This window comes from Sinohyriopsis cumingii, unplaced genomic scaffold (assembly GCF_028554795.1).
Source record: "Sinohyriopsis cumingii isolate HCF-2022 unplaced genomic scaffold, ASM2855479v2 utg001742l, whole genome shotgun sequence".
NCBI classification, from domain to species: Eukaryota; Metazoa; Mollusca; class Bivalvia; order Unionida; family Unionidae; genus Sinohyriopsis; species Sinohyriopsis cumingii.
Window position 1 is genome coordinate 669112 of NW_028316042.1, and position 26308 is coordinate 695419.

Genomic DNA, 26308 nt, shown 5'->3' on the forward strand with positions numbered 1-26308 from the left:
TGCTAATCAAGATAAACACTTCAAATAAACTGTAATTAGTTTTTAGTTCTAACACCAATCTGGAAATTACTAGAAATTAAACTAGACTGTTTAACTTTCTTAGAAAATTCAATTTTAAAAAATCATACATATTTTGATATGAAAATTTAAATTTAACTTAAATTTTAATGAAATTTTAAAACCTGAAGTTGACAAATTTTGTTCTATGGCAAAGTCTCTCCAATCCTTTGTCATAAACATCAATGGTTTTCCTTATCAGGTGTGAAGCAATTAAACCAAAGCTTGTCAATGAAAGGTAACACCTGAAATCTGGTAGCATCTAAATACGCAAGCTAGGTCTAACCAAGTACATGACATCATTTCCACCCATGAAGGGGAGGAGTCTTCAGATGTCAGGCTTCCAGTAGTATTGAAGAGTTGGTGAAGTTCTCTGAAACCAAGCTAGCATGCCTTCTCCTAACTATATAAGTGAGAGAGAGAGGATGATTCTTGTATTTTACATGCAGTTATCGTAACTGAAACCATGAAAGGGTACAAGAAGAGGAAGACAACTTTTTTTAAACCTGGATATATTCCACATAACAAAGGAGTCACATATCTGACTGATAATACTCTACCAAGTTCCAGTGCTGCATCTGTTCCAGTGACAAGAAGAATGGATGCAGACAAGTTCTCTCTCACAGCAGTGACAAAGCCGACAAATGGGGGTCTCAAGTCAGTTCAGGCACCAGACTGTAATGGCACACCTGGGACTGCAAACATTCTACAACCATCATCCAAAGCAAAACTGGACCTGAAAGAGACAAATTTGAATGAGCATGATGGGACACGTATGATCTGTATGAAAAAAAATGTTGAAATGTGGAATGATATCATTTATCGCCATGGCAATCAAGTCAACATATGTGGTAGACCAGAGTTCCAAATTGCTAATGAAATAAAATGGGGACTTGCTTGGAAGCATACTATGATGTGTAAAAACTGCAGCTTTAAGTCACCAGAGTATAAGTTGTATGATGAGATAAAAACAAATAAACCTGGGCCAAATCCTGCTGCTGTAAATATGATGTTTCAAGCTGGATTACAAGATACACCAATGGGCAACACCAGGACTAGATACTTGCTTGCAGCCACTGACATTGCGCCACCTAGCAGAACATCTATGCAAAGGGCCTCCAACCTTGTAGGCAAAGCAACTGTGGAGCTGAATGAAATGGACATGACAGAGAAGCTGAAACTAGTCAGACAAGTTAATGTTATGCGTGGTGTTCAGCATCCTGAGCAAATGCAAATCTGTCACCAGTTGAACCACATTCAGAGTATGAAATGGCAAGAGAAATGGGACAAAAATTTGTTCTGCAAGAGATTCTCATCAGACATGCAACAACAGATGGAGATGCACAGGCTGCTGCTGGCTTCCAAAATGCTTATACCATTCCGCATCCAATGTGGAAAGTAGAAAGACTGTCGGATCCCATCCATTTGGGTCGTTTACAGTTCAAACGGTGTAATTCTGCAATATTTAGTGAAAACATGTTTCCAGGAATAAGAACAAGAGAAGGAAAAAGGCTCAAACAGAAAATTTTCAGCCAAGACATTAAAGCACGTTGCGGTTTAATCTTCAAACAAATGATGGAGGACAATAGTGGTGATGTTAAAAAAATTAAATGTCAACTTCCCCAAGTATTGGATGCCACTCTGCGCTGTTATTCAGGGGACTGCTCCAAATGCCAGCATTATTCAAAGGTCTGTGGGGGAGGAAGTACTAACAGCTGGTGGATGCGATCAGCATACCTGGGCCCTCATCAAATGACTCATCTCAACATGACAGAAAATGATAAGAACATCCTGCTAGAAGTTCTGAAAATGAAACTCTCCTGTGATGTTGTAGAAAGATTGCGACTGAACACAAACACACAGAAATGTGAGGCAGTGAACGGATCAATCAGTGTTTCATTACCTAAGAATGTGAACTATTCCAGAAACTTTGAGGCAAGAGTGCATTCAACAATACACAGACTCAATAACAGCCTGGGATCATCACTGAAAAAAAAAGTGACACACTTGGGAGGTAAACTTTCAACAAGGACTCTGAGATCACTGGAGACAATGGATAAAGACTGCACTTACCATCAGTTGTATCAAAAGCATCCCAAAACCAGGAAACGTATTTTAGCAAGACGAGGAAATATGATACAGGCCCATCTGAGGTACAGGACACAGCAAGGCAATAGGAAGTCTGACTACTGCAAAGGACTGCTAGATACCAAGGGCGATCACTCCTATGCAAAGGTTTAGCAGGAGCCAATGGACACTGCAGACAGAAAGTTATCTTAATTCCATGTGCAAAATGAAAGCGCTCAAATACACCATGAATAACACATTGTACAGAAGGGAAAACTGTAGTGGGGAAATCCGTAGGTAACACAACGCATGTTATGTGCAGTTGTGTTACTTACTACCACCTGATGAGACCTATGGAGAGGTCGAAACAGTTTTCTCTGAATATGAAGACACAAATAAAGAAATTAAAAAGCAAAATAAATAAAGATTAAAAAAATCAAAATTAAAATAACATGACATGACAAGACATGACTTACTAGACTAGCTGAATGAATGAATGAATGAATGAATGAATGAATGAATGAATGAATGAATAAAAGGAACGAAAGAAGGAAGGAAGGAAGGAAAGAATGTATTTAAGAAAGCACTGTCATACCAGCATGGTCTACTAAAATAAAGACCACACTCTTTCCTTTCTCCTTGTTACTCAACATATACATACATCCATCCATCAATCCATCCTTCCTTCCTTCCTTCCATGCCAGACATACATTGATATGGATGTGGGTGGGTGTAAAGGATATATCATGATACCTGAATTTATTCCATATTACAATTTCAACTTTAACATGCAGTCAGGATAGTCACCATGGCCAATGCAATGACCATAACCTTTGCAATACTGTCTATTATTATTAATGGAATGACGCTCTAGAACCAGATGATCCACATTCACACACAGACTATTATGGCATAAATGGGATGCATCTAGCTCCTTTGGTATAGTCAGACTTCTCAACTTCACCATCAGTGCCAGTCTGTGAACATGTTTTTTCTTCCACGTGTTTGTTGTGGGATCCTTATATGACAATAGGCCATATAATCCATTGGCTGTTACATTTCCTGTCCATATTTTACAAACACTATTATGTGCTATTACAGAATTCAATGAAATTTTTGCTGACAGGCTTTCAAAAAAATCCTCCATTGCAACTTCAATATGGTGTAGGAATACATTGCTGCTAATAATAATGAGTGTCATCTCCAACAGATACCATTTCTGTGAATTTATAGGGAATTTTTTTTTTTAATTTTTAAATTTTTTAAAATTAATTTTAAAAAAAAATTAATTAATTTTTTAAAATTTTAATTATATTTTCGGATTGCTACAGTCAATATACACAAGGTGTGAAAATCTCATGTGTCTATCATTAATAATAAAAATATTATAGCAATTTAAAGTTGAATCAATGCTTCCCTGACAGGACATAGGACACAATTAATTTTACTATATGTTATCTACATTGGTTTCTCAGTACTGACCTTTCCACTGTGTGACAATCAATACAAATCATATGCTAATCTAAACTACCTTCAAAGATGACTTCACGGTGAAGTTCTCGTCAAAGGTTGACCTGCTCTTTTTTTAGATGCTGAACTGTCAACACATCACCATGTACACAGAACACACATTTCACTTCCGGAGCATCACCAAGGCCTTATTACTCACTGTGCACTGTCGCCGAAATACACACATACAACAACACCCTGAGCTCATATTATGAAGAATAAACAGTTACCTTTAAATCCCTACCAAAAATGCATAAATAAAACTCTTCTATCACCACCAAAATGAGAGAGGAAAAAATGTTCTAAAAATAGACTAGAACTACATTCGTGGGTACTGAACTGGAAGTATTAATTGTGAACCGATTCCTGACAGGGTTAGACAATTTCACCTCCATGGATAAAACTTCCATCCATGATCAAATCAATGTCTCTTAAATGCTGCTGCAAAGTTTTAAGGACTTTCATCCATGAATAGGACAGATACAGGCTTTTAGCTGACACCACTTTAACACAGACACAACTCAATTCCAAATGGCCGAATTTCAAAAATGCACAAAACTTAAAGTTTAATTGTGATTTTGCTAATCAAGATAAACACTTCAAATAAACTGTAATTAGTTTTTAGTTCTAACACCAATCTGGAAATTACTAGAAATTAAACTAGACTGTTTAACTTTCTTAGAAAATTCAATTTTAAAAAATCATACATATTTTGATATGAAAATTTAAATTTAACTTAAATTTTAATGAAATTTTAAAACCTGAAGTTGACAAATTTTGTTCTATGGCAAAGTCTCTCCAATCCTTTGTCATAAACATCAATGGTTTTCCTTATCAGGTGTGAAGCAATTAAACCAAAGCTTGTCAATGAAAGGTAACACCTGAAATCTGGTAGCATCTAAATACGCAAGCTAGGTCTAACCAAGTACATGACATCATTTCCACCCATGAAGGGGAGGAGTCTTCAGATGTCAGGCTTCCAGTAGTATTGAAGAGTTGGTGAAGTTCTCTGAAACCAAGCTAGCATGCCTTCTCCTAACTATATAAGTGAGAGAGAGAGGATGATTCTTGTATTTTACATGCAGTTATCGTAACTGAAACCATGAAAGGGTACAAGAAGAGGAAGACAACTTTTTTTAAACCTGGATATATTCCACATAACAAAGGAGTCACATATCTGACTGATAATACTCTACCAAGTTCCAGTGCTGCATCTGTTCCAGTGACAAGAAGAATGGATGCAGACAAGTTCTCTCTCACAGCAGTGACAAAGCCGACAAATGGGGGTCTCAAGTCAGTTCAGGCACCAGACTGTAATGGCACACCTGGGACTGCAAACATTCTACAACCATCATCCAAAGCAAAACTGGACCTGAAAGAGACAAATTTGAATGAGCATGATGGGACACGTATGATCTGTATGAAAAAAAATGTTGAAATGTGGAATGATATCATTCATCGCCATGGCAATCAAGTCAACATATGTGGTAGACCAGAGTTCCAAATTGCTAATGAAATAAAATGGGGACTTGCTTGGAAGCATACTATGATGTGTAAAAACTGCAGCTTTAAGTCACCAGAGTATAAGTTGTATGATGAGATAAAAACAAATAAACCTGGGCCAAATCCTGCTGCTGTAAATATGATGTTTCAAGCTGGATTACAAGATACACCAATGGGCAACACCAGGGCTAGATACTTGCTTGCAGCCACTGACATTGCGCCACCTAGCAGAACATCTATGCAAAGGGCCTCCAACCTTGTAGGCAAAGCAACTGTGGAGCTGAATGAAATGGACATGACAGAGAAGCTGAAACTAGTCAGACAAGTTAATGTTATGCGTGGTGTTCAGCATCCTGAGCAAATAAATGTTGCTTTTGATGCGAGATACAATGCCATTAGCTTTGGACATGAAAAGAAACCTGGTCAAAGTTCATCACAAGCTGTTGGAATTGCCTGCGAAACTGTTACAGAGAAGCAATACATTGTGGGAACTACAATAGAAAACAAGCTGTGTTGGACTGGAGCATGGCTGAAGGGAAAAGGTTTTGATGTGAAATGTCCAGGAGGCCATGTTGACTGCACAGCAAATCTGTCACCAGTTGAACCACATTCAGAGTATGAAATGGCAAGAGAAATGGGACAAAAATTTGTTCTGCAAGAGATTCTCATCAGACATGCAACAACAGATGGAGATGCACAGGCTGCTGCTGGCTTCCAAAATGCTTATACCATTCTGCATCCAATGTGGAAAGTAGAAAGACTGTCGGATCCCATCCATTTGGGTCGTTTACAGTTCAAACGGTGTAATTCTGCAATATTTAGTGAAAACATGTTTCCAGGAATAAGAACAAGAGAAAGAAAAAGGCTCAAACAGAAAATTTTCAGCCAAGACATTAAAGCACGTTGCGGTTTAATCTTCAAACAAATGATGGAGGACAATAGTGGTGATGTTAAAAAAATTAAATGTCAACTTCCCCAAGTATTGGATGCCACTCTGCGCTGTTATTCAGGGGACTGCTCCAAATGCCAGCATTATTCAAAGGTCTGTGGGGGAGGAAGTACTAACAGCTGGTGGATGCGATCAGCATACCTGGGCCCTCATCAAATGACTCATCTCAACATGACAGAAAATGATAAGAACATCCTGCTAGAAGTTCTGAAAATGAAACTCTCCTGTGATGTTGTAGAAAGATTGCGACTGAACACAAACACACAGAAATGTGAGGCAGTGAACAGATCAATCAGTGTTTCATTACCTAAGAATGTGAACTATTCCAGAAACTTTGAGGCAAGAGTGCATTCAACAATACACAGACTCAATAACAGCCTGGGATCATCACTGAAAAAAAAAGTGACACACTTGGGAGGTAAACTTTCAACAAGGACTCTGAGATCACTGGAGACAATGGATAAAGACTGCACTTACCATCAGTTGTATCAAAAGCATCCCAAAACCAGGAAACGTATTTTAGCAAGACGAGGAAATATGATACAGGCCCATCTGAGGTACAGGACACAGCAAGGCAATAGGAAGTCTGACTACTGCAAAGGACTGCTAGATACCAAGGGCGATCACTCCTATGCAAAGGTTTAGCAGGAGCCAATGGACACTGCAGACAGAAAGTTATCTTAATTCCATGTGCAAAATGAAAGCGCTCAAATACACCATGAATAACACATTGTACAGAAGGGAAAACTGTAGTGGGGAAATCCGTAGGTAACACAACGCATGTTATGTGCAGTTGTGTTACTTACTACCACCTGATGAGACCTATGGAGAGGTCGAAACAGTTTTCTCTGAATATGAAGACACAAATAAAGAAATTAAAAAGCAAAATAAATAAAGATTAAAAAAATCAAAATTAAAATAACATGACATGACAAGACAGGACTTACTAGACTAGCTGAATGAATGAATGAATGAATGAATGAATGAATAAAAGGAACGAAAGAAGGAAGGAAGGAAGGAAAGAATGTATTTAAGAAAGCACTGTCATACCAGCATGGTCTACTAAAATAAAGACCACACTCTTTCCTTTCTCCTTGTTACTCAACACATACATACATCCATCCATCCATCCATCCATCCTTCCTTCCTTCCTTCCATGCCAGACATACATTGATATGGATGTGGGTGGGTGTAAAGGATATATCATGATACCTGAATTTATTCCATATTACAATTTCAACTTTAACATGCAGTCAGGATAGTCACCATAGCCAATGCAATGACCATAACCTTTGCAATACTGTCTATTATTATTAATGGAATGACGCTCTAGAACCAGATGATCCACATTCACACACAGACTATTATGGCATAAATGGGATGCATCTAGCTCCTTTGGTATAGTCAGACTTCTCAACTTCACCATCAGTGCCAGTCTGTGAACATGTTTTTTCTTCCACGTGTTTGTTGTGGGATCCTTATATGACAATAGGCCATATAATCCATTGGCTGTTACATTTCCTGTCCATATTTTACAAACACTATTATGTGCTATTACAGAATTCAATGAAATTTTTGCTGACAGGCTTTCAAAAAAATCCTCCATTGCAACTTCAATATGGTGTAGGAATACATTGCTGCTAATAATAATGAGTGTCATCTCCAACAGATACCATTTCTGTGAATTTATAGGGATTTTTTTTTTTTAATTTTTAAATTTTTTAAAATTAATTTTAAAAAAAAATTAATTAATTTTTTAAAATTTTAATTATATTTTCGGATTGCTACAGTCAATATACACAAGGTGTGAAAATCTCATGTGTCTATCATTAATAATAAAAATATTATAGCAATTTAAAGTTGAATCAATGCTTCCCTGACAGGACATAGGACACAATTAATTTTACTATATGTTATCTACATTGGTTTCTCAGTACTGACCTTTCCACTGTGTGACAATCAATACAAATCATATGCTAATCTAAACTACCTTCAAAGATGACTTCACGGTGAAGTTCTCGTCAAAGGTTGACCTGCTCTTTTTTTAGATGCTGAACTGTCAACACATCACCATGTACACAGAACACACATTTCACTTCCGGAGCATCACCAAGGCCTTATTACTCACTGTGCACTGTCGCCGAAATACACACATACAACAACACCCTGAGCTCATATTATGAAGAATAAACAGTTACCTTTAAATCCCTACCAAAAATGCATAAATAAAACTCTTCTATCACCACCAAAATGAGAGAGGAAAAAATGTTCTAAAAATAGACTAGAACTACATTCGTGGGTACTGAACTGGAAGTATTAATTGTGAACCGATTCCTGACAGGGTTAGACAATTTCACCTCCATGGATAAAACTTCCATCCATGATCAAATCAATGTCTCTTAAATGCTGCTGCAAAGTTTTAAGGACTTTCATCCATGAATAGGACAGATACAGGCTTTTAGCCGACACCACTGTAACACAGACACAACTCAATTCCAAATGGCCGAATTTCAAAACTGCACAAAACTTAAAGTTTAATTGTGATTTTGCTAATCAAGATAAACACTTCAAATAAACTGTAATTAGGTTTTAGTTCTAACACCAATCTGGAAATTACTAGAAATTAAACTAGACTGTTTAACTTTCTTAGAAAATTCAATTTTAAAAAATCATACATATTTTGATATGAAAATTTAAATTTAACTTAAATTTTAATGAAATTTTAAAACCTGAAGTTGACAAATTTTGTTCTATGGCAAAGTCTCTCCAATCCTTTGTCATAAACATCAATGGTTTTCCTTATCAGGTGTGAAGCAATTAAACCAAAGCTTGTCAATGAAAGGTAACACCTGAAATCTGGTAGCATCTAAATACGCAAGCTAGGTCTAACCAAGTACATGACATCATTTCCACCCATGAAGGGGAGGAGTCTTCAGATGTCAGGCTTCCAGTAGTATTGAAGAGTTGGTGAAGTTCTCTGAAACCAAGCTAGCATGCCTTCTCCTAACTATATAAGTGAGAGAGAAAGGATGATTCTTGTATTTTACATGCAGTTATCGTAACTGAAACCATGAAAGGGTACAAGAAGAGGAAGACAACTTTTTTTAAACCTGGATATATTCCACATAACAAAGGAGTCACATATCTGACTGATAATACTCTACCAAGTTCCAGTGCTGCATCTGTTCCAGTGACAAGAAGAATGGATGCAGACAAGTTCTCTCTCACAGCAGTGACAAAGCCGACAAATGGGGGTCTCAAGTCAGTTCAGGCACCAGACTGTAATGGCACACCTGGGACTGCAAACATTCTACAACCATCATCCAAAGCAAAACTGGACCTGAAAGAGACAAATTTGAATGAGCATGATGGGACACGTATGATCTGTATGAAAAAAAATGTTGAAATGTGGAATGATATCATTCATCGCCATGGCAATCAAGTCAACATATGTGGTAGACCAGAGTTCCAAATTGCTAATGAAATAAAATGGGGACTTGCTTGGAAGCATACTATGATGTGTAAAAACTGCAGCTTTAAGTCACCAGAGTATAAGTTGTATGATGAGATAAAAACAAATAAACCTGGGCCAAATCCTGCTGCTGTAAATATGATGTTTCAAGCTGGATTACAAGATACACCAATGGGCAACACCAGGGCTAGATACTTGCTTGCAGCCACTGACATTGCGCCACCTAGCAGAACATCTATGCAAAGGGCCTCCAACCTTGTAGGCAAAGCAACTGTGGAGCTGAATGAAATGGACATGACAGAGAAGCTGAAACTAGTCAGACAAGTTAATGTTATGCGTGGTGTTCAGCACCCTGAGCAAATAAATGTTGCTTTTGATGCGAGATACAATGCCATTAGCTTTGGACATGAAAAGAAACCTGGTCAAAGTTCATCACAAGCTGTTGGAATTGCCTGCGAAACTGTTACAGAGAAGCAATACATTGTGGGAACTACAATAGAAAACAAGCTGTGTTGGACTGGAGCATGGCTGAAGGGAAAAGGTTTTGATGTGAAATGTCCAGGAGGCCATGTTGACTGCACAGCAAATCTGTCACCAGTTGAACCACATTCAGAGTATGAAATGGCAAGAGAAATGGGACAAAAATTTGTTCTGCAAGAGATTCTCATCAGACATGCAACAACAGATGGAGGTGCACAGGCTGCTGCTGGCTTCCAAAATGCTTATACCATTCTGCATCCAATGTGGAAAGTAGAAAGACTGTCGGATCCCATCCATTTGGGTCGTTTACAGTTCAAACGGTGTAATTCTGCAATATTTAGTGAAAACATGTTTCCAGGAATAAGAACAAGAGAAAGAAAAAGGCTCAAACAGAAAATTTTCAGCCAAGACATTAAAGCACGTTGCGGTTTAATCTTCAAACAAATGATGGAGGACAATAGTGGTGATGTTAAAAAAATTAAATGTCAACTTCCCCAAGTATTGGATGCCACTCTGCGCTGTTATTCAGGGGACTGCTCCAAATGCCAGCATTATTCAAAGGTCTGTGGGGGAGGAAGTACTAACAGCTGGTGGATGCGATCAGCATACCTGGGCCCTCATCAAATGACTCATCTCAACATGACAGAAAATGATAAGAACATCCTGCTAGAAGTTCTGAAAATGAAACTCTCCTGTGATGTTGTAGAAAGATTGCGACTGAACACAAACACACAGAAATGTGAGGCAGTGAACAGATCAATCAGTGTTTCATTACCTAAGAATGTGAACTATTCCAGAAACTTTGAGGCAAGAGTGCATTCAACAATACACAGACTCAATAACAGCCTGGGATCATCACTGAAAAAAAAAGTGACACACTTGGGAGGTAAACTTTCAACAAGGACTCTGAGATCACTGGAGACAATGGATAAAGACTGCACTTACCATCAGTTGTATCAAAAGCATCCCAAAACCAGGAAACGTATTTTAGCAAGACGAGGAAATATGATACAGGCCCATCTGAGGTACAGGACACAGCAAGGCAATAGGAAGTCTGACTACTGCAAAGGACTGCTAGATACCAAGGGCGATCACTCCTATGCAAAGGTTTAGCAGGAGCCAATGGACACTGCAGACAGAAAGTTATCTTAATTCCATGTGCAAAATGAAAGCGCTCAAATACACCATGAATAACACATTGTACAGAAGGGAAAACTGTAGTGGGGAAATCCGTAGGTAACACAACGCATGTTATGTGCAGTTGTGTTACTTACTACCACCTGATGAGACCTATGGAGAGGTCGAAACAGTTTTCTCTGAATATGAAGACACAAATAAAGAAATTAAAAAGCAAAATAAATAAAGATTAAAAAAATCAAAATTAAAATAACATGACATGACAAGACAGGACTTACTAGACTAGCTGAATGAATGAATGAATGAATGAATGAATGAATAAAAGGAACGAAAGAAGGAAGGAAGGAAGAAAAGAATGTATTTAAGAAAGCACTGTCATACCAGCATGGTCTACTAAAATAAAGACCACACTCTTTCCTTTCTCCTTGTTACTCAACACATACATACATCCATCCATCCATCCATCCATCCTTCCTTCCTTCCTTCCATGCCAGACATACATTGATATGGATGTGGGTGGGTGTAAAGGATATATCATGATACCTGAATTTATTCCATATTACAATTTCAACTTTAACATGCAGTCAGGATAGTCACCATGGCCAATGCAATGACCATAACCTTTGCAATACTGTCTATTATTATTAATGGAATGACGCTCTAGAACCAGATGATCCACATTCACACACAGACTATTATGGCATAAATGGGATGCATCTAGCTCCTTTGGTATAGTCAGACTTCTCAACTTCACCATCAGTGCCAGTCTGTGAACATGTTTTTTCTTCCACGTGTTTGTTGTGGGATCCTTATATGACAATAGGCCATATAATCCATTGGCTGTTACATTTCCTGTCCATATTTTACAAACACTATTATGTGCTATTACAGAATTCAATGAAATTTTTGCTGACAGGCTTTCAAAAAAATCCTCCATTGCAACTTCAATATGGTGTAGGAATACATTGCTGCTAATAATAATGAGTGTCATCTCCAACAGATACCATTTCTGTGAATTTATAGGGAATTTTTTTTTTTAATTTTTAAATTTTTTAAAATTAATTTTAAAAAAAAATTAATTAATTTTTTAAAATTTTAATTATATTTTCGGATTGCTACAGTCAATATACACAAGGTGTGAAAATCTCATGTGTCTATCATTAATAATAAAAATATTATAGCAATTTAAAGTTGAATCAATGCTTCCCTGACAGGACATAGGACACAATTAATTTTACTATATGTTATCTACATTGGTTTCTCAGTACTGACCTTTCCACTGTGTGACAATCAATACAAATCATATGCTAATCTAAACTACCTTCAAAGATGACTTCACGGTGAAGTTCTCGTCAAAGGTTGACCTGCTCTTTTTTTAGATGCTGAACTGTCAACACATCACCATGTACACAGAACACACATTTCACTTCCGGAGCATCACCAAGGCCTTATTACTCACTGTGCACTGTCGCCGAAATACACACATACAACAACACCCTGAGCTCATATTATGAAGAATAAACAGTTACCTTTAAATCCCTACCAAAAATGCATAAATAAAACTCTTCTATCACCACCAAAATGAGAGAGGAAAAAATGTTCTAAAAATAGACTAGAACTACATTCGTGGGTACTGAACTGGAAGTATTAATTGTGAACCGATTCCTGACAGGGTTAGACAATTTCACCTCCATGGATAAAACTTCCATCCATGATCAAATCAATGTCTCTTAAATGCTGCTGCAAAGTTTTAAGGACTTTCATCCATGAATAGGACAGATACAGGCTTTTAGCCGACACCACTGTAACACAGACACAACTCAATTCCAAATGGCCGAATTTCAAAACTGCACAAAACTTAAAGTTTAATTGTGATTTTGCTAATCAAGATAAACACTTCAAATAAACTGTAATTAGGTTTTAGTTCTAACACCAATCTGGAAATTACTAGAAATTAAACTAGACTGTTTAACTTTCTTAGAAAATTCAATTTTAAAAAATCATACATATTTTGATATGAAAATTTAAATTTAACTTAAATTTTAATGAAATTTTAAAACCTGAAGTTGACAAATTTTGTTCTATGGCAAAGTCTCTCCAATCCTTTGTCATAAACATCAATGGTTTTCCTTATCAGGTGTGAAGCAATTAAACCAAAGCTTGTCAATGAAAGGTAACACCTGAAATCTGGTAGCATCTAAATACGCAAGCTAGGTCTAACCAAGTACATGACATCATTTCCACCCATGAAGGGGAGGAGTCTTCAGATGTCAGGCTTCCAGTAGTATTGAAGAGTTGGTGAAGTTCTCTGAAACCAAGCTAGCATGCCTTCTCCTAACTATATAAGTGAGAGAGAGAGGATGATTCTTGTATTTTACATGCAGTTATCGTAACTGAAACCATGAAAGGGTACAAGAAGAGGAAGACAACTTTTTTTAAACCTGGATATATTCCACATAACAAAGGAGTCACATATCTGACTGATAATACTCTACCAAGTTCCAGTGCTGCATCTGTTCCAGTGACAAGAAGAATGGATGCAGACAAGTTCTCTCTCACAGCAGTGACAAAGCCGACAAATGGGGGTCTCAAGTCAGTTCAGGCACCAGACTGTAATGGCACACCTGGGACTGCAAACATTCTACAACCATCATCCAAAGCAAAACTGGACCTGAAAGAGACAAATTTGAATGAGCATGATGGGACACGTATGATCTGTATGAAAAAAAATGTTGAAATGTGGAATGATATCATTCATCGCCATGGCAATCAAGTCAACATATGTGGTAGACCAGAGTTCCAAATTGCTAATGAAATAAAATGGGGACTTGCTTGGAAGCATACTATGATGTGTAAAAACTGCAGCTTTAAGTCACCAGAGTATAAGTTGTATGATGAGATAAAAACAAATAAACCTGGGCCAAATCCTGCTGCTGTAAATATGATGTTTCAAGCTGGATTACAAGATACACCAATGGGCAACACCAGGGCTAGATACTTGCTTGCAGCCACTGACATTGCGCCACCTAGCAGAACATCTATGCAAAGGGCCTCCAACCTTGTAGGCAAAGCAACTGTGGAGCTGAATGAAATGGACATGACAGAGAAGCTGAAACTAGTCAGACAAGTTAATGTTATGCGTGGTGTTCAGCATCCTGAGCAAATAAATGTTGCTTTTGATGCGAGATACAATGCCATTAGCTTTGGACATGAAAAGAAACCTGGTCAAAGTTCATCACAAGCTGTTGGAATTGCCTGCGAAACTGTTACAGAGAAGCAATACATTGTGGGAACTACAATAGAAAACAAGCTGTGTTGGACTGGAGCATGGCTGAAGGGAAAAGGTTTTGATGTGAAATGTCCAGGAGGCCATGTTGACTGCACAGCAAATCTGTCACCAGTTGAACCACATTCAGAGTATGAAATGGCAAGAGAAATGGGACAAAAATTTGTTCTGCAAGAGATTCTCATCAGACATGCAACAACAGATGGAGGTGCACAGGCTGCTGCTGGCTTCCAAAATGCTTATACCATTCTGCATCCAATGTGGAAAGTAGAAAGACTGTCGGATCCCATCCATTTGGGTCGTTTACAGTTCAAACGGTGTAATTCTGCAATATTTAGTGAAAACATGTTTCCAGGAATAAGAACAAGAGAAGGAAAAAGGCTCAAACAGAAAATTTTCAGCCAAGACATTAAAGCACGTTGCGGTTTAATCTTCAAACAAATGATGGAGGACAATAGTGGTGATGTTAAAAAAATTAAATGTCAACTTCCCCAAGTATTGGATGCCACTCTGCGCTGTTATTCAGGGGACTGCTCCAAATGCCAGCATTATTCAAAGGTCTGTGGGGGAGGAAGTACTAACAGCTGGTGGATGCGATCAGCATACCTGGGCCCTCATCAAATGACTCATCTCAACATGACAGAAAATGATAAGAACATCCTGCTAGAAGTTCTGAAAATGAAACTCTCCTGTGATGTTGTAGAAAGATTGCGACTGAACACAAACACACAGAAATGTGAGGCAGTGAACAGATCAATCAGTGTTTCATTACCTAAGAATGTGAACTATTCCAGAAACTTTGAGGCAAGAGTGCTTTCAACAATACACAGACTCAATAACAGCCTGGGATCATCACTGAAAAAAAAAGTGACACACTTGGGAGGTAAACTTTCAACAAGGACTCTGAGATCACTGGAGACAATGGATAAAGACTGCACTTACCATCAGTTGTATCAAAAGCATCCCAAAACCAGGAAACGTATTTTAGCAAGACGAGGAAATATGATACAGGCCCATCTGAGGTACAGGACACAGCAAGGCAATAGGAAGTCTGACTACTGCAAAGGACTGCTAGATACCAAGGGCGATCACTCCTATGCAAAGGTTTAGCAGGAGCCAATGGACACTGCAGACAGAAAGTTATCTTAATTCCATGTGCAAAATGAAAGCGCTCAAATACACCATGAATAACACATTGTACAGAAGGGAAAACTGTAGTGGGGAAATCCGTAGGTAACATAACACATGTTATGTGCAGTTGTGTTACTTACTACCACCTGATGAGACCTATGGAGAGGTCGAAACAGTTTTCTCTGAATATGAAGACACAAATAAAGAAATTAAAAAGCAAAATAAATAAAGATTAAAAAAATCAAAATTAAAATAACATGACATGACAAGACATGACTTACTAGACTAGCTGAATGAATGAATGAATGAATGAATGAATGAATAAAAGGAACGAAAGAAGGAAGGAAGGAAGGAAAGAATGTATTTAAGAAAGCACTGTCATACCAGCATGGTCTACTAAAATAAAGACCACACTCTTTCCTTTCTCCTTGTTACTCAACACATACATACATCCATCCATCCATCCATCCATCCTTCCTTCCTTCCTTCCATGCCAGACATACATTGATATGGATGTGGGTGGGTGTAAAGGATATATCATGATACCTGAATTTATTCCATATTACAATTTCAACTTTAACATGCAGTCAGGATAGTCACCATGGCCAATGCAATGACCATAACCTTTGCAATACTGTCTATTATTATTAATGGAATGACGCTCTAGAACCAGATGATCCACATTCACACACAGACTATTATGGCATAAATGGGATGCATCTAGCTCCTTTGGTATAGTCAGACTTCTCAACTTCACCATCAGTGCCAGTCTGTGAACATGTTTTTTCTTCCACGTGTTTGTTGTGGGATCCTTATATGACAATAGGCCATATAATCCATTGGCTGTTACATTTCCTGTCCATATTTTACAAACACTATTATGTGCTATTACAGAATTCAATGAAATTTTTGCTGACAGGCTTTCAAAAAAATCCTCCATTGCAACTTCAATATGGTGTAGGAATACATTGCTGCTAATAATAATGAGTGTCATCTCCAACAGATACCATTTCTGTGAATTTATAGGGAATTTTTTTTTTTAATTTTTAAATTTTTTAAAATTAATTTTAAAAAAAAATTAATTAATTTTTTAAAATTTTAATTATATTTTCGGATTGCTACAGTCAATATACACAAGGTGTGAAAATCTCATGTGTCTATCATTAATAATAAAAATATTATAGCAATTTAAAGTTGAATCAATGCTTCCCTGACAGGACATAGGACACAATTAATTTTACTATATGTTATCTACATTGGTTTCTCAGTACTGACCTTTCCACTGTGTGACAATCAATACAAATCATATGCTAATCTAAACTACCTTCAAAGATGACTTCACGGTGAAGTTCTCGTCAAAGGTTGACCTGCTCTTTTTTTAGATGCTGAACTGTCAACACATCACCATGTACACAGAACACACATTTCACTTCCGGAGCATCACCAAGGCCTTATTACTCACTGTGCACTGTCGCCGAAATACACACATACAACAACACCCTGAGCTCATATTATGAAGAATAAACAGTTACCTTTAAATCCCTACCAAAAATGCATAAATAAAACTCTTCTATCACCACCAAAATGAGAGAGGAAAAAATGTTCTAAAAATAGACTAGAACTACATTCGTGGGTACTGAACTGGAAGTATTAATTGTGAACCGATTCCTGACAGGGTTAGACAATTTCACCTCCATGGATAAAACTTCCATCCATGATCAAATCAATGTCTCTTAAATGCTGCTGCAAAGTTTTAAGGACTTTCATCCATGAATAGGACAGATACAGGCTTTTAGCTGACACCACTTTAACACAGACACAACTCAATTCCAAATGGCCGAATTTCAAAAATGCACAAAACTTAAAGTTTAATTGTGATTTTGCTAATCAAGATAAACACTTCAAATAAACTGTAATTAGTTTTTAGTTCTAACACCAATCTGGAAATTACTAGAAATTAAACTAGACTGTTTAACTTTCTTAGAAAATTCAATTTTAAAAAATCATACATATTTTGATATGAAAATTTAAATTTAACTTAAATTTTAATGAAATTTTAAATCCTGAAGTTGACAAATTTTGTTCTATGGCAAAGTCTCTCCAATCCTTTGTCATAAACATCAATGGTTTTCCTTATCAGGTGTGAAGCAATTAAACCAAAGCTTGTCAATGAAAGGTAACACCTGAAATCTGGTAGCATCTAAATACGCAAGCTAGGTCTAACCAAGTACATGACATCATTTCCACCCATGAAGGGGAGGAGTCTTCAGATGTCAGGCTTCCAGTAGTATTGAAGAGTTGGTGAAGTTCTCTGAAACCAAGCTAGCATGCCTTCTCCTAACTATATAAGTGAGAGAGAGAGGATGATTCTTGTATTTTACATGCAGTTATCGTAACTGAAACCATGAAAGGGTACAAGAAGAGGAAGACAACTTTTTTTAAACCTGGATATATTCCACATAACAAAGGAGTCACATATCTGACTGATAATACTCTACCAAGTTCCAGTGCTGCATCTGTTCCAGTGACAAGAAGAATGGATGCAGACAAGTTCTCTCTCACAGCAGTGACAAAGCCGACAAATGGGGGTCTCAAGTCAGTTCAGGCACCAGACTGTAATGGCACACCTGGGACTGCAAACATTCTACAACCATCATCCAAAGCAAAACTGGACCTGAAAGAGACAAATTTGAATGAGCATGATGGGACACGTATGATCTGTATGAAAAAAAATGTTGAAATGTGGAATGATATCATTCATCGCCATGGCAATCAAGTCAACATATGTGGTAGACCAGAGTTCCAAATTGCTAATGAAATAAAATGGGGACTTGCTCGGAAGCATACTATGATGTGTAAAAACTGCAGCTTTAAGTCACCAGAGTATAAGTTGTATGATGAGATAAAAACAAATAAACCTGGGCCAAATCCTGCTGCTGTAAATATGATGTTTCAAGCTGGATTACAAGATACACCAATGGGCAACACCAGGACTAGATACTTGCTTGCAGCCACTGACATTGCGCCACCTAGCAGAAGATCTATGCAAAGGGCCTCCAACCTTGTAGGCAAAGCAACTGTGGAGCTGAATGAAATGGACATGACAGAGAAGCTGAAACTAGTCAGACAAGTTAATGTTATGCGTGGTGTTCAGCATCCTGAGCAAATGCAAATCTGTCACCAGTTGAACCACATTCAGAGTATGAAATGGCAAGAGAAATGGGACAAAAATTTGTTCTGCAAGAGATTCTCATCAGACATGCAACAACAGATGGAGATGCACAGGCTGCTGCTGGCTTCCAAAATGCTTATACCATTCTGCATCCAATGTGGAAAGTAGAAAGACTGTCGGATCCCATCCATCTGGGTCGTTTACAGTTCAAACGGTGTAATTCTGCAATATTTAGTGAAAACATGTTTCCAGGAATAAGAACAAGAGAAGGAAAAAGGCTCAAACAGAAAATTTTCAGCCAAGACATTAAAGCACGTTGCGGTTTAATCTTCAAACAAATGATGGAGGACAATAGTGGTGATGTTAAAAAAATTAAATGTCAACTTCCCCAAGTATTGGATGCCACTCTGCGCTGTTATTCAGGGGACTGCTCCAAATGCCAGCATTATTCAAAGGTCTGTGGGGGAGGAAGTACTAACAGCTGGTGGATGCGATCAGCATACCTGGGCCCTCATCAAATGACTCATCTCAACATGACAGAAAATGATAAGAACATCCTGCTAGAAGTTCTGAAAATGAAACTCTCCTGTGATGTTGTAGAAAGATTGCGACTGAACACAAACACACAGAAATGTGAGGCAGTGAACAGATCAATCAGTGTTTCATTACCTAAGAATGTGAACTATTCCAGAAACTTTGAGGCAAGAGTGCATTCAACAATACACAGACTCAATAACAGCCTGGGATCATCACTGAAAAAAAAAGTGACACACTTGGGAGGTAAACTTTCAACAAGGACTCTGAGATCACTGGAGACAATGGATAAAGACTGCACTTACCATCAGTTGTATCAAAAGCATCCCAAAACCAGGAAACGTATTTTAGCAAGACGAGGAAATATGATACAGGCCCATCTGAGGTACAGGACACAGCAAGGCAATAGGAAGTCTGACTACTGCAAAGGACTGCTAGATACCAAGGGCGATCACTCCTATGCAAAGGTTTAGCAGGAGCCAATGGACACTGCAGACAGAAAGTTATCTTAATTCCATGTGCAAAATGAAAGCGCTCAAATACACCATGAATAACACATTGTACAGAAGGGAAAACTGTAGTGGGGAAATCCGTAGGTAACACAACGCATGTTATGTGCAGTTGTGTTACTTACTACCACCTGATGAGACCTATGGAGAGGTCAAAACAGTTTTCTCTGAATATGAAGACACAAATAAAGAAATTAAAAAGCAAAATAAATAAAGATTAAAAAAATCAAAATTAAAATAACATGACATGACAAGACAGGACTTACTAGACTAGCTGAATGAATGAATGAATGAATGAATGAATGAATGAATGAATGAATGAATGAATGAATGAATGAATGAATGAATAAAAGGAACGAAAGAAGGAAGGAAGGAAGGAAAGAATGTATTTAAGAAAGCACTGTCATACCAGCATGGTCTACTAAAATAAAGACCACACTCTTTCCTTTCTCCTTGTTACTCAACACATACATACATCCATCCATCCATCCATCCATCCTTCCTTCCTTCCTTCCATGCCAGACATACATTGATATGGATGTGGGTGGGTGTAAAGGATATATCATGATACCTGAATTTATTCCATATTACAATTTCAACTTTAACATGCAGTCAGGATAGTCACCATGGCCAATGCAATGACCATAACCTTTGCAATACTGTCTATTATTATTAATGGAATGACGCTCTAGAACCAGATGATCCACATTCACACACAGACTATTATGGCATAAATGGGATGCATCTAGCTCCTTTGGTATAGTCAGACTTCTCAACTTCACCATCAGTGCCAGTCTGTGAACATGTTTTTTCTTCCACGTGTTTGTTGTGGGATCCTTATATGACAATAGGCCATATAATCCATTGGCTGTTACATTTCCTGTCCATATTTTACAAACACTATTATGTGCTATTACAGAATTCAATGAAATTTTTGCTGACAGGCTTTCAAAAAAATCCTCCATTGCAACTTCAATATGTTGTAGGAATACATTGCTGCTAATAATAATTAGTGTCATCTCCAACAGATACCATTTCTGTGAATTTATAGGGAATTTTTTTTTTTAATTTTTAAATTTTTTAAAATTAATTTAAAAAAAAAATTAATTAATTTTTTAAAATTTTAATTATATTTTCGGATTGCTACAGTCAATATACACAAGGTGTGAAAATCTCATGTGTCTATCATTAATAATAAAAATATTATAGCAATTTAAAGTTGAATCAATGCTTCCCTGACAGGACATAGGACACAATTAATTTTACTATATGTTATCTACATTGGTTTCTCAGTACTGACCTTTCCACTGTGTGACAATCAATACAAATCATATGCTAATCTAAACTACCTTCAAAGATGACTTCACGGTGAAGTTCTCGTCAAAGGTTGACCTGCTCTTTTTTTAGATGCTGAACTGTCAACACATCACCATGTACACAGAACACACATTTCACTTCCGGAGCATCACCAAGGCCTTATTACTCACTGTGCACTGTCGCCGAAATACACACATACAACAACACCCTGAGCTCATATTATGAAGAATAAACAGTTACCTTTAAATCCCTACCAAAAATGCATAAATAAAACTCTTCTATCACCACCAAAATGAGAGAGGAAAAAATGTTCTAAAAATAGACTAGAACTACATTCGTGGGTACTGAACTGGAAGTATTAATTGTGAACCGATTCCTGACAGGGTTAGACAATTTCACCTCCATGGATAAAACTTCCATCCATGATCAAATCAATGTCTCTTAAATGCTGCTGCAAAGTTTTAAGGACTTTCATCCATGAATAGGACAGATACAGGCTTTTAGCCGACACCACTGTAACACAGACACAACTCAATTCCAAATGGCCGAATTTCAAAAATGCACAAAACTTAAAGTTTAATTGTGATTTTGCTAATCAAGATAAACACTTCAAATAAACTGTAATTAGTTTTTAGTTCTAACACCAATCTGGAAATTACTAGAAATTAAACTAGACTGTTTAACTTTCTTAGAAAATTCAATTTTAAAAAATCATACATATTTTGATATGAAAATTTAAATTTAACTTAAATTTTAATGAAATTTTAAAACCTGAAGTTGACAAATTTTGTTCTATGGCAAAGTCTCTCCAATCCTTTGTCATAAACATCAATGGTTTTCCTTATCAGGTGTGAAGCAATTAAACCAAAGCTTGTCAATGAAAGGTAACACCTGAAATCTGGTAGCATCTAAATACGCAAGCTAGGTCTAACCAAGTACATGACATCATTTCCACCCATGAAGGGGAGGAGTCTTCAGATGTCAGGCTTCCAGTAGTATTGAAGAGTTGGTGAAGTTCTCTGAAACCAAGCTAGCATGCCTTCTCCTAACTATATAAGTGAGAGAGAGAGGATGATTCTTGTATTTTACATGCAGTTATCGTAACTGAAACCATGAAAGGGTACAAGAAGAGGAAGACAACTTTTTTTAAACCTGGATATATTCCACATAACAAAGGAGTCACATATCTGACTGATAATACTCTACCAAGTTCCAGTGCTGCATCTGTTCCAGTGACAAGAAGAATGGATGCAGACAAGTTCTCTCTCACAGCAGTGACAAAGCCGACAAATGGGGGTCTCAAGTCAGTTCAGGCACCAGACTGTAATGGCACACCTGGGACTGCAAACATTCTACAACCATCATCCAAAGCAAAACTGGACCTGAAAGAGACAAATTTGAATGAGCATGATGGGACACGTATGATCTGTATGAAAAAAAATGTTGAAATGTGGAATGATATCATTCATCGCCATGGCAATCAAGTCAACATATGTGGTAGACCAGAGTTCCAAATTGCTAATGAAATAAAATGGGGACTTGCTTGGAAGCATACTATGATGTGTAAAAACTGCAGCTTTAAGTCACCAGAGTATAAGTTGTATGATGAGATAAAAACAAATAAACCTGGGCCAAATCCTGCTGCTGTAAATATGATGTTTCAAGCTGGATTACAAGATACACCAATGGGCAACACCAGGGCTAGATACTTGCTTGCAGCCACTGACATTGCGCCACCTAGCAGAACATCTATGCAAAGGGCCTCCAACCTTGTAGGCAAAGCAACTGTGGAGCTGAATGAAATGGACATGACAGAGAAGCTGAAACTAGTCAGACAAGTTAATGTTATGCGTGGTGTTCAGCATCCTGAGCAAATAAATGTTGCTTTTGATGCGAGATACAATGCCATTAGCTTTGGACATGAAAAGAAACCTGGTCAAAGTTCATCACAAGCTGTTGGAATTGCCTGCGAAACTGTTACAGAGAAGCAATACATTGTGGGAACTACAATAGAAAACAAGCTGTGTTGGACTGGAGCATGGCTGAAGGGAAAAGGTTTTGATGTGAAATGTCCAGGAGGCCATGTTGACTGCACAGCAAATCTGTCACCAGTTGAACCACATTCAGAGTATGAAATGGCAAGAGAAATGGGACAAAAATTTGTTCTGCAAGAGATTCTCATCAGACATGCAACAACAGATGGAGATGCACAGGCTGCTGCTGGCTTCCAAAATGCTTATACCATTCTGCATCCAATGTGGAAAGTAGAAAGACTGTCGGATCCCATCCATTTGGGTCGTTTACAGTTCAAACGGTGTAATTCTGCAATATTTAGTGAAAACATGTTTCCAGGAATAAGAACAAGAGAAAGAAAAAGGCTCAAACAGAAAATTTTCAGCCAAGACATTAAAGCACGTTGCGGTTTAATCTTCAAACAAATGATGGAGGACAATAGTGGTGATGTTAAAAAAATTAAATGTCAACTTCCCCAAGTATTGGATGCCACTCTGCGCTGTTATTCAGGGGACTGCTCCAAATGCCAGCATTATTCAAAGGTCTGTGGGGGAGGAAGTACTAACAGCTGGTGGATGCGATCAGCATACCTGGGCCCTCATCAAATGACTCATCTCAACATGACAGAAAATGATAAGAACATCCTGCTAGAAGTTCTGAAAATGAAACTCTCCTGTGATGTTGTAGAAAGATTGCGACTGAACACAAACACACAGAAATGTGAGGCAGTGAACAGATCAATCAGTGTTTCATTACCTAAGAATGTGAACTATTCCAGAAACTTTGAGGCAAGAGTGCATTCAACAATACACAGACTCAATAACAGCCTGGGATCATCACTGAAAAAAAAAGTGACACACTTGGGAGGTAAACTTTCAACAAGGACTCTGAGATCACTGGAGACAATGGATAAAGACTGCACTTACCATCAGTTGTATCAAAAGCATCCCAAAACCAGGAAACGTATTTTAGCAAGACGAGGAAATATGATACAGGCCCATCTGAGGTACAGGACACAGCAAGGCAATAGGAAGTCTGACTACTGCAAAGGACTGCTAGATACCAAGGGCGATCACTCCTATGCAAAGGTTTAGCAGGAGCCAATGGACACTGCAGACAGAAAGTTATCTTAATTCCATGTGCAAAATGAAAGCGCTCAAATACACCATGAATAACACATTGTACAGAAGGGAAAACTGTAGTGGGGAAATCCGTAGGTAACACAACGCATGTTATGTGCAGTTGTGTTACTTACTACCACCTGATGAGACCTATGGAGAGGTCGAAACAGTTTTCTCTGAATATGAAGACACAAATAAAGAAATTAAAAAGCAAAATAAATAAAGATTAAAAAAATCAAAATTAAAATAACATGACATGACAAGACAGGACTTACTAGACTAGCTGAATGAATGAATGAATGAATGAATGAATGAATAAAAGGAACGAAAGAAGGAAGGAAGGAAGGAAAGAATGTATTTAAGAAAGCACTGTCATACCAGCATGGTCTACTAAAATAAAGACCACACTCTTTCCTTTCTCCTTGTTACTCAACACATACATACATCCATCCATCCATCCATCCTTCCTTCCTTCCTTCCATGCCAGACATACATTGATATGGATGTGGGTGGGTGTAAAGGATATATCATGATACCTGAATTTATTCCATATTACAATTTCAACTTTAACATGCAGTCAGGATAGTCACCATGGCCAATGCAATGACCATAACCTTTGCAATACTGTCTATTATTATTAATGGAATGACGCTCTAGAACCAGATGATCCACATTCACACACAGACTATTATGGCATAAATGGGATGCATCTAGCTCCTTTGGTATAGTCAGACTTCTCAACTTCACCATCAGTGCCAGTCTGTGAACATGTTTTTTCTTCCACGTGTTTGTTGTGGGATCCTTATATGACAATAGGCCATATAATCCATTGGCTGTTACATTTCCTGTCCATATTTTACAAACACTATTATGTGCTATTACAGAATTCAATGAAATTTTTGCTGACAGGCTTTCAAAAAAATCCTCCATTGCAACTTCAATATGGTGTAGGAATACATTGCTGCTAATAATAATGAGTGTCATCTCCAACAGATACCATTTCTGTGAATTTATAGGGATTTTTTTTTTTTAATTTTTAAATTTTTTAAAATTAATTTTAAAAAAAAATTAATTAATTTTTTAAAATTTTAATTATATTTTCGGATTGCTACAGTCAATATACACAAGGTGTGAAAATCTCATGTGTCTATCATTAATAATAAAAATATTATAGCAATTTAAAGTTGAATCAATGCTTCCCTGACAGGACATAGGACACAATTAATTTTACTATATGTTATCTACATTGGTTTCTCAGTACTGACCTTTCCACTGTGTGACAATCAATACAAATCATATGCTAATCTAAACTACCTTCAAAGATGACTTCACGGTGAAGTTCTCGTCAAAGGTTGACCTGCTCTTTTTTTAGATGCTGAACTGTCAACACATCACCATGTACACAGAACACACATTTCACTTCCGGAGCATCACCAAGGCCTTATTACTCACTGTGCACTGTCGCCGAAATACACACATACAACAACACCCTGAGCTCATATTATGAAGAATAAACAGTTACCTTTAAATCCCTACCAAAAATGCATAAATAAAACTCTTCTATCACCACCAAAATGAGAGAGGAAAAAATGTTCTAAAAATAGACTAGAACTACATTCGTGGGTACTGAACTGGAAGTATTAATTGTGAACCGATTCCTGACAGGGTTAGACAATTTCACCTCCATGGATAAAACTTCCATCCATGATCAAATCAATGTCTCTTAAATGCTGCTGCAAAGTTTTAAGGACTTTCATCCATGAATAGGACAGATACAGGCTTTTAGCCGACACCACTGTAACACAGACACAACTCAATTCCAAATGGCCGAATTTCAAAAATGCACAAAACTTAAAGTTTAATTGTGATTTTGCTAATCAAGATAAACACTTCAAATAAACTGTAATTAGTTTTTAGTTCTAACACCAATCTGGAAATTACTAGAAATTAAACTAGACTGTTTAACTTTCTTAGAAAATTCAATTTTAAAAAATCATACATATTTTGATATGAAAATTTAAATTTAACTTAAATTTTAATGAAATTTTAAA

At 37.3% G+C, this 26308-nt stretch overlaps 1 protein-coding gene across 2 annotated transcripts in view; it reads right to left on the minus strand.

Annotated features, from left to right (window-relative positions):
- Positions 1-26308, minus strand: part of LOC149771676 (uncharacterized) — a 69617-nt gene that overhangs the window by 29648 nt on the left and 13661 nt on the right. For both annotated transcript variants that reach the window (XR_016418191.1, XM_089948259.1), the window contains exons 5-10: positions 22330-22505; positions 18090-18265; positions 13670-13845; positions 9250-9425; positions 4830-5005; positions 618-793 (exon numbers count right to left, since the gene is read on the minus strand). The gene's annotated coding sequence lies outside the window, so the exon portion shown is untranslated. The remainder of the gene's footprint in view (positions 1-617; positions 794-4829; positions 5006-9249; positions 9426-13669; positions 13846-18089; positions 18266-22329; positions 22506-26308) is intronic.